Source organism: Chionomys nivalis, chromosome 6 (assembly GCF_950005125.1).
Source record: "Chionomys nivalis chromosome 6, mChiNiv1.1, whole genome shotgun sequence".
Classification (NCBI taxonomy): Eukaryota; Metazoa; Chordata; class Mammalia; order Rodentia; family Cricetidae; genus Chionomys; species Chionomys nivalis.
In genome coordinates this window covers 27304019-27315926 of record NC_080091.1, presented here as the reverse complement: position 1 = coordinate 27315926, position 11908 = coordinate 27304019, and positions in this window count along the sequence as shown.

Genomic DNA, 11908 nt, shown 5'->3' with positions numbered 1-11908 from the left:
TGTAAGTGGTGGTATTTTTCTGATTTCTTGGTCACCAAATTTATTATTTGTATATAGGAGGGCTACTGATATTTTGAGTCACTCTTTTATCCAGCGACATTACTGAATGTTTTTTTTTTTATCAGTTTTAGGATTTCCCTGGTAGTATTTTGGGGGTGACTTCTATATACTATCTTATCATGTGCAAATGATGATAATTTGCCTTCTTCCTTTCGAATTTGTACTCCTTTAATCTCCATTTGTTGCCTTATCCCTACCCTGTGGGAAGTCCAAGGTCCTCCCCCCTCCATCCAGGTCCAGGAAGGTGAGCATCCAATCAGACTAGGCTCCCACAAAGCCAGTTCATGTAGGAGGATCGACACCTAGTGCCATTTTCCTCGGCTTCTCATCAGCCTTCATTGTCCGCCATGTTCAGAGAGTCCAGTTTTATCCCATGCTTATTCAGTCGCAGTCCAGCTGACCTTGGTGAGCTCCCAATAGATCAACCCCACTGTCACAGTGGGTGGGTGCACCCCTCGCGGTCGGTCCTGACTTCCTTGCTCATGTTCTCCCTCCTTCTGCTCCTCATTTGGACCTTACGAGCTCACTCAGTCTGTTGCTCCAAATTGGGTCTCTGTCTCTATCTCGATCCATCGCCAGACGAAGGTTCTAAGGTGATATGCAAGATATTCATCAGTATGGCTATAGGATAGGGTCATTTCAGGTTCCATCTCTTCAGTTGCCCAAGGTACTAGCTGGAGACATCTCCCTGGACAACTGCGAGCCCCTCTAGAGTCAAGTCTCTTGCCAACCCTAAGATGGCTCCCTTAATTAGGATATATACTTCCCTGCTCCCATATCCACCCTTTCTTTATCCCAACCATCCCATTCCCCAAAGCTCCCCCCTGTCCTCCCCTTCTCACTTTCTTCACCCCATTTCCCCTTACCCCCATCCCCCCCACCCCCACGTTCCCAGTTTTTGCCCGTCAATCTTGTCTACTTCCCATATCCAGGCGGATGACTATGTTTTTCTCTGGGTTCACATTCTTATTTAGCTTCCCTAGGATCAAAAATTATAGGCTCAATACCCTTTATTTATGGTTAGAAACCAATTATGAGTGAGTACATCCCATGTTCATCTTTTGGGGTCTGGGTTACCTCAATCAGGATGCTGTTTTCTATTTCCATCCTTTTGCATGCAAAATTCACGATGTTATTGTTTTCTACCGGTGAGTAGTACTCTAATATGTATATATTCCACAGTTTCTTCATCCATTCTTCCATTGAAGGGCATCTAGGTTGTTTCCAGGTTCTGGCTATTACAAATAATGCTGCTATGAACATAGTTGAACAAATGCTTTTGTCATATGATAGGGCATCTCTTGGGTATATTTCCAAGAATGGTATTACTGGGTCTTGGGGTAGGTTGATCTTGAATTTCCTGAGAAATCGCCACACTGATTTCCAAAGTGGTTGCACAAGTTTGCATTCCCATGAGCAATGGATGAGTGTACCCCTTACTCCACAACCCCTCCAATAAAGGCTATCATTGGTGTTTTTGATTTTACCCATTCTGACCTGTGTAAGATGGTATCTCAGAGTTGTTTTAATTTGCATTTCCCTGATCGCTAAGGAGGTTGAGCATGACCCTAAGTGTCTTTTGGCCATCCGAATTTCTTCTGTTGAGAATTCTCTGTTCAGTTCAGTGCCCCATTTTTTCAATTGGGTTAATTAGCATTGTAAAGTCTAGTTTCTTGAGTTCTTTATATATTTTGGAGATCAGACCTTTGTCTGTTGCAGGGTTGGTGAAGATCTTCTCCCAGTCAGTGGGTTGCCTCTTTGTCTTAGTGACAGTGTCCTTTGCTTTCCAGAAGCTTCTCAGTTTCAGGAGGTCCCATTTGATCAATGTTACCCTTAATGTCTGTGCTGCTGGGGTTATACGTAGGGAATGATCTCCTGTGCCCATAAGTTATAGAATACTTCCCACTTTCTCTTCTATCAGGTTCAGTGTGTTCAGATTGAAATTGAGGTCTTTGATCCATTTGGACTTGAGTTTTATGCATGGTGATAGATATGAATCTATTTTCATTTTCTACAGGTTAACATCCAATTATGCCAGCACCATTTGTTGAAGATGCTTTCTTTCTTCCATTGTAAATTATTAGCTCATTTATCGAAAATCAGGTGTTCATAGGACTGGGGGTTAAAATCTGGGTCTTCTATTCGATTCTATTGGTCAACTTCTCTGTTTTTATGCCAATACCAAGCTGTTTTCAATACTGTAGCTCTGTAATAGAGTTTGAAGTCAGGAATGGTAATGCCTCTGGAAGTTCCTTTATTGTATAAAATTGTTTTGGCTATCTTGGGTTTTTTGCTTTTCCATATAAAGTTGATTATTGTCCTCTTGATATCTGTGAAGATTTTTGATGGGACCTTGATGGGGATTGCATTGAATCTATAAATTGCCCTTGGTAGATTTGCCATTTTTACTATGTTGATCCTCCCAATCCAAGAGCAAGGGAGATCCTTCCATTTTCTGGTATCCTCCTCAATTTCTTTCTTCAAAGACTTAAAGTTCTTGTCAAATAGATCCTTCACTTCCTTGGTTGGAGTTACCTCAAGATATTTTATGCTATTTGTGGCTATCGTGAAAGGTGATGCTTCTCTGATTTCCCTCTTTGTTTCCTTATTCTTTGTGTATAGGAGGGCAACTGATTTTTTGGAGTTGATTTGTATCCTGCCACACTACTAAAGGTGTTTATCAGCTGTAGGAGTTCTTTGCTGGAGTTTTTGGGGTCGCTATGTACACTATCATATTATCTTCAAATAATGAAAGTTTAACTTCTTCCTTTCCAATTTGAATCGCTTTGATCCCCTTATGTTGTCTTATTGATATTGCTAGAACTTCAAGCACTATATTGAAGAGGTATGGAGAGAGTGGACAACCTTGTCGTGTTCCTGATTTTAGTGGGATGGTTTTAAGTTTCTCTCTGTTTACTTTAATGTTAGCTGTTGGCTTGCTGTAAATACCTTTTATTATATTTAGTTATCACCCTTGTATCCCTAATCTTTCCAAGACCTTTATCATAAAGGGATGTTGAATTTTGTCAAATGCTTGTTCAGCATCTAATGAAATGATCATATATTTTTTTTTTCTTTCAGTTTATTTATGTGGTGGATTACATTGATAGGTTTGCGTATGTTGAACCAGCCCTGCATTCCTGGGATGAAGCCTACTTGATCATAGTGGATAATTTTTCTAATGTGTTCTTGGATTTGATTTGCCAGTATTTTATTGAGGATTTACACATCGATGTTCTTGAGTGAGATAGGCCCATAATTCTCTTTCTTGGTTGAGTCTTTGTGTGGTTTTGGTATCAGGGTAACTGTAGCTTCATAAAAGGAATTTGGCAATGACTTTTCTGTTTCTATATTGTGAAATACATTAAGGAGTATAGGTATTAGGTCTTCTTGGAAGTTCTGGTAGAATTCTGCATTGAAACCATCTGGACCTGGGCTTTTTTTGGTAGGGAGGTTTTTGATAACAACTTCTAATTCTTCGCGACTAACAGGTCTATTTAGATTGTTCACCTAGTCCTGGTTTAACTTTGGTATATGGTACTTATCTAAAAAAGTGTCCATTTCTTTTACATTTTCCAATTTTGTGGCATACAGGCTTTTGATTCTCTGAATTTCCTCTGTGTCTGTGGTTATGTCCCCCTTTTCATTTTTGATCTTGTTAATTTGCATATTCTTTCTACGCCGTTTGATTAGTTTGGATAGGGGTTTATCAATCTTGTTGATTTTCTCCAAGAACCAGCTTTTTGTTTCATTGATTCTTTGGGTTTTTTTCTGTGTTTCTATTTTGTTGATTTCATCCCTCGGTTTGATTATTTCTAGTCTTCTACTCCTCCTAGGTGAGTCTGCTTCTTTTTTTTCTAGAGTTTTCAGGTGGGTTGTTAAGTCTCCAATGTGTGCTTTCTCCGTTTTCTTTAAGTGGGCACTTAGTTCTATGAACTTTCCTCTTAGCACTGCTTTCATAGTGTCCCATAGGTTTGAGTATGTTGAGCCTTTATTTTCATTGAATTCAAGAAAGACTTTAATTTCTTTATTTCTTCTTTGATACAGGTGTGGTTCAGTAGTTGACTATCCAGTTTCCATGAGTTTGTAGGCTTTCTGGGGGTAGTACTGTTGTTGAATTCTAACTTTAATCCATGGTGATCCGATAAGACACAGGTGGTTACTAATTTTTTTTTTTTTTTTGTAGCTCTGGAATTTTGCTTTGTTACCGAGTATGTGGTTGATTTTCGAGAAGGTTGCATGAGCTGCAGAGAAGAAGGTATATTCTTTCCTATTTGGGTGGGATGTTCTATAGATGTCTGTTAAGTCCATTTGATTCATTACCTTCATTAATTCTCTTATTTCTCTGTTAGGTTTCTGTCTGATTGGCCTGTCCATTGGTGAGAGAGGAGTGTTGAAGTCTCCTACTATTAGTGTGTGTGGTTTGATGACTGCCTTGAGTTTTAGTAAAGTTTCTTTTACTACTTGGGTGCTTTTATATTAGGGGCATAGATATTCAGGATTGAGACTTCATCCTGATGAATTGTTCCTGTTATGAGTAGAAAATGTCCCTCTCCATCTCTTCTGATTGATTTTAGTTTGAAGTCAACTTTGGTAGAAATTAGTATGGCCATACCTGCTTGTTTCTTAGGTCCATTTGCTTGATAAAACTTTTCCCAGCCCTTTACTCTGAGTAGATGTCTGTCTTTGTGGTTGAGGTGAGTTTCTAGTAAACACAGAATGTTGGATCCTGTTTTCGTATCCAATCTCTTAGCCTGTGCCTTTTTATAGGCAAGTTGAGTCCATTGATATTAAGTGATAATAATGACTAGTGGTTGTTAACTCCAGTAATTTTTTTTTTTTTTTTTTTTTGGTTTTTCGAGACAGGGTTTCTCTGTGGCTTTGGAGCCTGTCCTGGAACTAGCTCTGTAGACCAGGCTGGTCTCGAACTCACAGAGATCCGCCTGCCTCTGCCTCCCAAGTGCTGGGATTAAAGGCGTGCGCCACCACCGCCCGGCTCATTTTTTTCTTTTTTTGGTGGTAGAGTTTGTGTGCTTCCCTTCTATGAGTTGTGCTGGTGACGGGTCATTAGATGTCTGAGTTATTATGGGCATTGTTGGACTCCTTGGGTTGTGATTTTCCTTCTATTACTTTCTGTAAGGCTGGATTTGTGGCTACATATTGTTTAAATTTGTTTTGATCCTGGAAAATTTTGTTTTCTCCATTTATAGTGAACGAAAACTTGGCTGGGTATAGTAGTCTGGGCTTGCATCCATGGTCTCTTAGTTTCTGCAGTACATCTATCCAGGACCTTCTTGCTTTCATGGTTTCCATAGAGAATTCAGGTGTAAGTCTGATAGGTTTACCTTTATAAGTAACTTGACCTTTTTCTTTTGAAGCTCTTAATATTCTTTCTTTATTCTGTATGTTTTGTGTTTTGATTATTATATGGCAAGGAGATTTTTTTTGATCCAGACTATTCAGTGTTCTGTATGTTTCTTGAACCTTTAAAGGAATATCTTTCTTTAGGTTGGGAAAGTTTTCTTGTATAATTTTATTAAATATATTTTCTGGACCATTGAGCTGTGCTTCTTCTCTTTCTTCTACCCCTATTATTCTTAGGTTTGGTCTTTTTATTGTGTCCCAGATTTCCTGAATGTTTTGTGATGAGAGTTTGTTTGATTTGCTGTTTTCTTTGATCAGTGTGTTTATTTTCTCAATGGTATCTTCAGTGTCTGAGATTCTTTCTTCTATCTCTTGTAATCTGTTGGTAATACTTGTCTCTGTAGCTCCTGTTCGTTTACCCAGATTTTCCATCTCCAGCCTTCCCTTGGTTTGTGTTTTCTTCATTACTTCCATTTCATTCTTCAAGTCTTGAACCATTTCTCTTAGCTCTTTGATTGTTTTTTTCTTGTTTCTCTTGGTTTTCTTGGGTATCTTTGAGAGATTTATTCATTTCCTCTACCTTTTTGTTTGTCATCTCTATTTCATTATGGCAGTTTTTCACCTCTTGTTTAAGGTCCTCTATTATTTTCATATAGTTCAGTTTAGAGTTGATTTCTTCTATTTCTTCTGGAGTAGGATGTTCAATTCTTCTTGTTTTGGGATCCCTGGATTCTGGTGATGTCATGTTGCCTTTCAGGTTGTTGGAGGAGTTCTTGCATTGGCGCCTGCCCATCTCTTTGTTCAAATGGAGCCAGGAGAGGCCTGGTGTCTTGGTCTGTTCTTTGCTGTGACTGACTCTCTGGGTGGATCTCCTCAGTGTAGAAGCAGGAACCGTTCCTGTCCAGATGGAACTCCTCAGCACCGAAACAGTGACGCCTGGTAGCCCAATAACCCATGGACAAAAGGGCAAACTTGTGGGGCAGGGCGGGGTTGAGTAGAGCACAGAAGACCCTGCAGCACAAACTGAAGGTGCCTGTGCTCCCTTGCGGGGGGACCTTGAGGCCTGCCTGGTAGGCAGGCACTCACTGCTCTGGGTGGGTGGCCTTAGTGTAGGATCGTAGGATTGGGAAACTGTTCTTGAGCAAAGGACCTAGTAGACAGCAGGGCAGGCTTGGGGGGGGGGGCTGGGGGGCTGGGTCCTGTGTAGGAAAGACAGCCCTGCAGCAGGAGCTGGGGGAGGAGGGTTTGTGCTCTCTTCTGGGACAGTCTGCCCCTGGATAGCACACACTCAACCATCCAGATGGAACTCCTCAGCATCAAAACAGGGACCGGGTGTTGAATTTTATCAAAAGCTTTATTAGCATCTAGTGAGCCGATCATGTGTCATGTGTCATTTTTTTCTTATAGTTTATTTATATGGTGGATTAAATTGACAGATTTTTGTATGTTGAAAAATTCCTGCATCCCTGGGATGAAGCCAAGTTGATTATGGCAGATGATTTTTTTTAATGTGTACTTAGATTTGGTTTGCCAGTGTTTTTATTCAGTATTTATGCATCAATGTTCTTGAGGGAAATTTGTCTGTAATTCTCTTTCTTTGTTGAATTTTGTTTAATTTCAGTATCACGGTAACTGTGGCCTCATTTATTGACAATAAATGCTGCACTCTCTTGCACATAGAAATAAACCGAACTTTTCATTATACTTGTTTCTTTCATCTCTGGTTTGGTCCTGCTTTCACGGGTGTCCTTGTCCCCGGCCTGTCCCCAAAGTGGTCAGTGGCCTCAGTCTGTTCTTGTGGAGGTTGCTGACTTGGGCCTGCTCCAGAGGAAGTGGTTTGCTTGGGCCTGGTCCTGTGGAGGTCACTGGTTTAGTCCTGCTCCAGTGCAGTTCATTGACTCAGTGTGAAGAACTTTCTTTTCCATTTGGTAACACTAAGTATGAAATTTTAAATGTTGTGTACTTAAATAATGCATTTTATTTGACACTGGAAATTAATTTGTTCATAGGAATAACAGCTCAGAACTTTGCAAAAGAAATGCAAACTTGAAGCACTGGTGTTTAAAAAAAAAGTTGCTATTCTGATATCTTTATATAATTCTGTTATTTTGGTACCATTTAAGAAACAGTCATGTGTTTAGTTTGCTCTCAAGCCTTACTGTGCATTTTTTAATGCTCATTTTGAAAATCCGTGTAAAATATTTGGTCCACAGATATACTAAACAGCAGTTCCATCTCTTCCCGAACATTAAAGAAATGCTGTGAACATTCTTATACCAACTTTTGATTGCCTTCTCCATCATTTTATTTAAAAAATAATTACAGAAGCAGGCTTAATGGACTAGAGTATATAAACATTTTTAATGATCCAGATAAATATTGCCAAATTGCTTTCCTCAAAGCTTGTAGCAAATTAAGCTTCTAAAAGCATTATATACATGTTGCTTCCTGGACATTTTAGAAATAACAAAAGTTTAAAGCACATATTTATGAATAGTATTGATGATATATATTTTATTTATACTGTTTAATTTCTTAAAGAAAATATGTTTATGTGTATTTAACCCTTCATTTTCATAAACTTTCATTATAACATGATACTTAATTATAATTGTATTCAAGTTGATTGATTTCAAAAATTCATAATTATTGATAATTAGACAAAATTATCTTCCAAATATGTCCCATTGCTTAGTTTTATTATTTATATTAAATTATATTTTACTAATTTGAAAATTGCAGAAAAGTATAATTATAGTACATTAAATGATGTTCTCAATTTTCCAAATTTCAATGTGGCTAATTTGCCCCATTGCCTTTATAGATTGATAGACATATTCAAATGAGTAATAGATAATACATTTGATATGTCAAATAATCAAATATGCGTTTTGAGTCCTTCCTACTTCTATCAAATAGCTGACAGCTATTGTAGTACTCGGCATATCTGTATGTGCTGCCAATTTCTTTCACTATCATTGAAAGGTGATTATATTCAAGCCACTTAGCATTAATATTTAGTTCTTCATTTAAACTTTGGTTCTTTCACTTCTCTTAATCTAGAACATATCTAGGTTTCCTGTCAGTTTTCCACAGCATATTTTGTAGTGTTTTACTTTTCTCAAAAGGCTGTTCCCATTTCTTTGGAATGCCTTAACAAGAAATAGTTCTGCTATCTTATTTTGTTTTTCATAGCACCCACATTTTAAAGTAGGGACCACTTCTTTTGTAGATTGTCTCTCAGTATGAGTTTGTTTTGTGTTGTCCATGTGAATAGACTCAGTCTACAGCTATATTGTTGAACTCTGAAGGCAATTTTACATCCTTTGGGCACACTGAGTTGCATAACAGTTACCGTATTATCTGTGACAAATGACACTCAATCTTTACAAAGAAACTTTCAGATTATGCAAATTCTTATCTTTCAATTAAATTAGTCAACTAAGTATTAATGATTCATTAATGTGCTGCAATTGTCGGTTTAGACCATTTAGATGGGAATCAATAGTTTTTAATTACCCCTATCTTCAGACAATTCAAATAAAAAATGATATCTATGCATTTTATTATGTATACTTGAGGTGTATCATAGGAGTTGAATTTATAGAGCGTTGCAAAACTTATATACAGTTTTGAAACTATTTTATTTTTTATATTTTGTGTGAGTACATATGCATGAAGTTAGAAGACAACTTGAAGGAATTGTTTCTTTCCTTTTCTTATGTGAGTCCCAGGGATTAAACTCCACTCCTCAGGCATGGCAGCAAGTGTCTGCCTCTGAGCCACTTCCTTGGACTAGTGCTACAACATTTTCATAAATATAAAATATTATATAAACACATGACATTGCCTGTTGTCATACTCTTTGTTCCCACAACAGCAGCCTGCAGAGCACAAAACAAAAGGCTAAGTGAGCATACTGTATGTACTTCAGCACCTTTTCCCTCTATTTTTACACAGCAATATGATAAACTACTTGCATATTTAATATTCTCTGTAAGCCTAATCATATGTCATTTGTCCACAAGCATTAAATATTCTTAGCTGAATAATTATACCTTTTCAGATTTTTATTCTTAAATAATATTTTGCTAATTTAACCTTCAGGAATTAAGCTTAGAGGGTAATAAAATTTGTGGCCTCTTATGCTCAATTGGTCCACTATTGTTTTGTTAGTCTGTCTATATAGTACCCCTCTAAGCTCTTAGAAGGACAAGTATGTCATGCGGGGCACTTCAGAGTTCTTCTTCTACTTATGTAATTTTCGTATTATCTCAAGACAGGCCTTAAGCTGTTGGAAGACTTGGAGGACCCAGGAGGAGAATGTCAGATACCATTTATATATCTTTTATCCCCCATTTGTCTTTTTATATATCCTCTTGATGTGTATTTTATGGTTTTTATTGTTGTTTTGTTTTGCCTTTTTTTTCCTTTGGTTTTTTGAGACAAGGTTTCACTGCAGCATTGGAGCCTGTCCTTGAGCCTGTCTTGTATACCAGGCTGACCTCAAACTCACAGAGATTCGCCTACCTCTGCCTCCTGCATGCTGGTATGAAGCCATGTGCCACCATTGCCTAGGAATAATAATTATTATTGTAGGACTAAAGTACACGTTTAAGTTACAAGATGTGTGAGCTTCTTTGCACTGAGTTGGTTCAGAGTCCTGAATATACAGTTTTGTTGCTAAAAGTTCCCAAAGCATGAACGATTGGAGGGTTTTCTGGGAGAGTTTCAGCTTCCTGTTCAGACATGTCTGAGAATATAGATCTTGGCAAAGAATCTCAGTTCAATCAACACTTATTTTGGTCTTTCAATAACTGGAGCAATATTTTTCCTGCTCAGTAATTTCATAAATAAAATGGAAAGCTCCAAAGTTGGGAATCAATAACTATTATATGATGAAGAGTGGACTTAGATCAATGTACATTTAGCAAATTCAGGCAGGACAACCTTCATATTTTGTTGGCTGATAGCTAAAATTGTCTGAAGGTTTAAGCATAAAATCGTAGGGCAGTTGAATATATTTTGTTATCCTTGAATGGAGACTCCATTGTATTAGTCACTTTGCTGTAATATTAATATTAAAAATCAATTCACAAAATCTCAGCATTATCCACTCTAACTCATCTAGCTATATTGCAGAGTTACAGCATGGTTAGTGTCCAAATTTGTCTCATTAAGTAATTAGAAAAAAAAACAACAACAACAGAAGGATACTTACAGTCACTCTCTAATTTGGACCCAAAGTCAGATGAGCTCATTTGTGAAGCACATGTACAGAATCCTTTTCTAATGATATTGGAGCTTTATGATTCTTCATTTCATATCTTAAGCTGCCTGTGTTAATGAAAGCACATTATATAGATTTTCTTCACATTAGTGCTATCCCTTTAAGGAGAATGTTGTTTCAGTGCACAATAGAGACCATAAAATAGATATACTTGCCATAATTTAATCACAAATTTAGGCCGTTTTGCTATTTGCAAAATAGATAGACTTTTGAGCATATTTTCAAAAGCTGACATTGAGTGAATAAAAAGCATTTGAAGCACTAAGCAAGCCATCACTTACAGTACACTAGCATGTGTTTATTCCAAGTGATAAATTTTCAATTAATTCCCTCTGAGTGGTTTTCCCATTACAGAGAATGTATTTCATGGTAAATATATATATTTCTTCTATTTTTCCCATAATATCAGTTATCCAACCAAATAGGCGAATCATGTTTAAAATGTTCACAATCTTCATTTAAGTCAATAATCTTTTTCTTTTTAATAATTCTTTTTTAGAATGACTCTCCACACAAATTGTTAAAGTATGTTTTTGACAGGAAACAAATTATGTGAAACAGGGATATGTTTTGCTATGCAGAAGTTAATGCTTAGGATCCGTGAGGGATACACCCCAGGATCCTGAATGTATGAATTAAAACCTGCAGATGCTCCTATCCTTTACATAAAGTGTGACAATATTTGCCTGTAACATATGCACATCTTCCTGTATGCATTAAGCTCCCTCTAACTTAGAGTAATGAACACAATAAAATGCTTTGTAAATAGGAGTTGTACCATATTATTTGGGGTGTGATGACAAAATATTTCTCCATTTTTGTCACAGACTCAGGACAGTTATGAATGCTTTGATCACTAGTTGATTGAACCTGTAGATGCCGTGTATAGTGTGTGTGTGTGTATGTGTGTATGTGCGTGTGTGTGTGTGTGTTTGTAGTACTGGGTAATGGAACTTTTGAACAATAGATTTGATAATGAAGTTATCATGAACAGTGTTATAGAAACGGACTGAAGAACACTTTCACAAAGATCATTTAACTGAACAACATTAACAAAATGATTGAGAGAATCTTATCTCACTTAAGCTTTAATGATAAAGCACCTTTTAAAGAAATAGACAATAAATGACCAGTAATCTAATAGTATCTGCATGGCAAATAAGATACACTTTTGTAATTAGGACTGAACAGGTG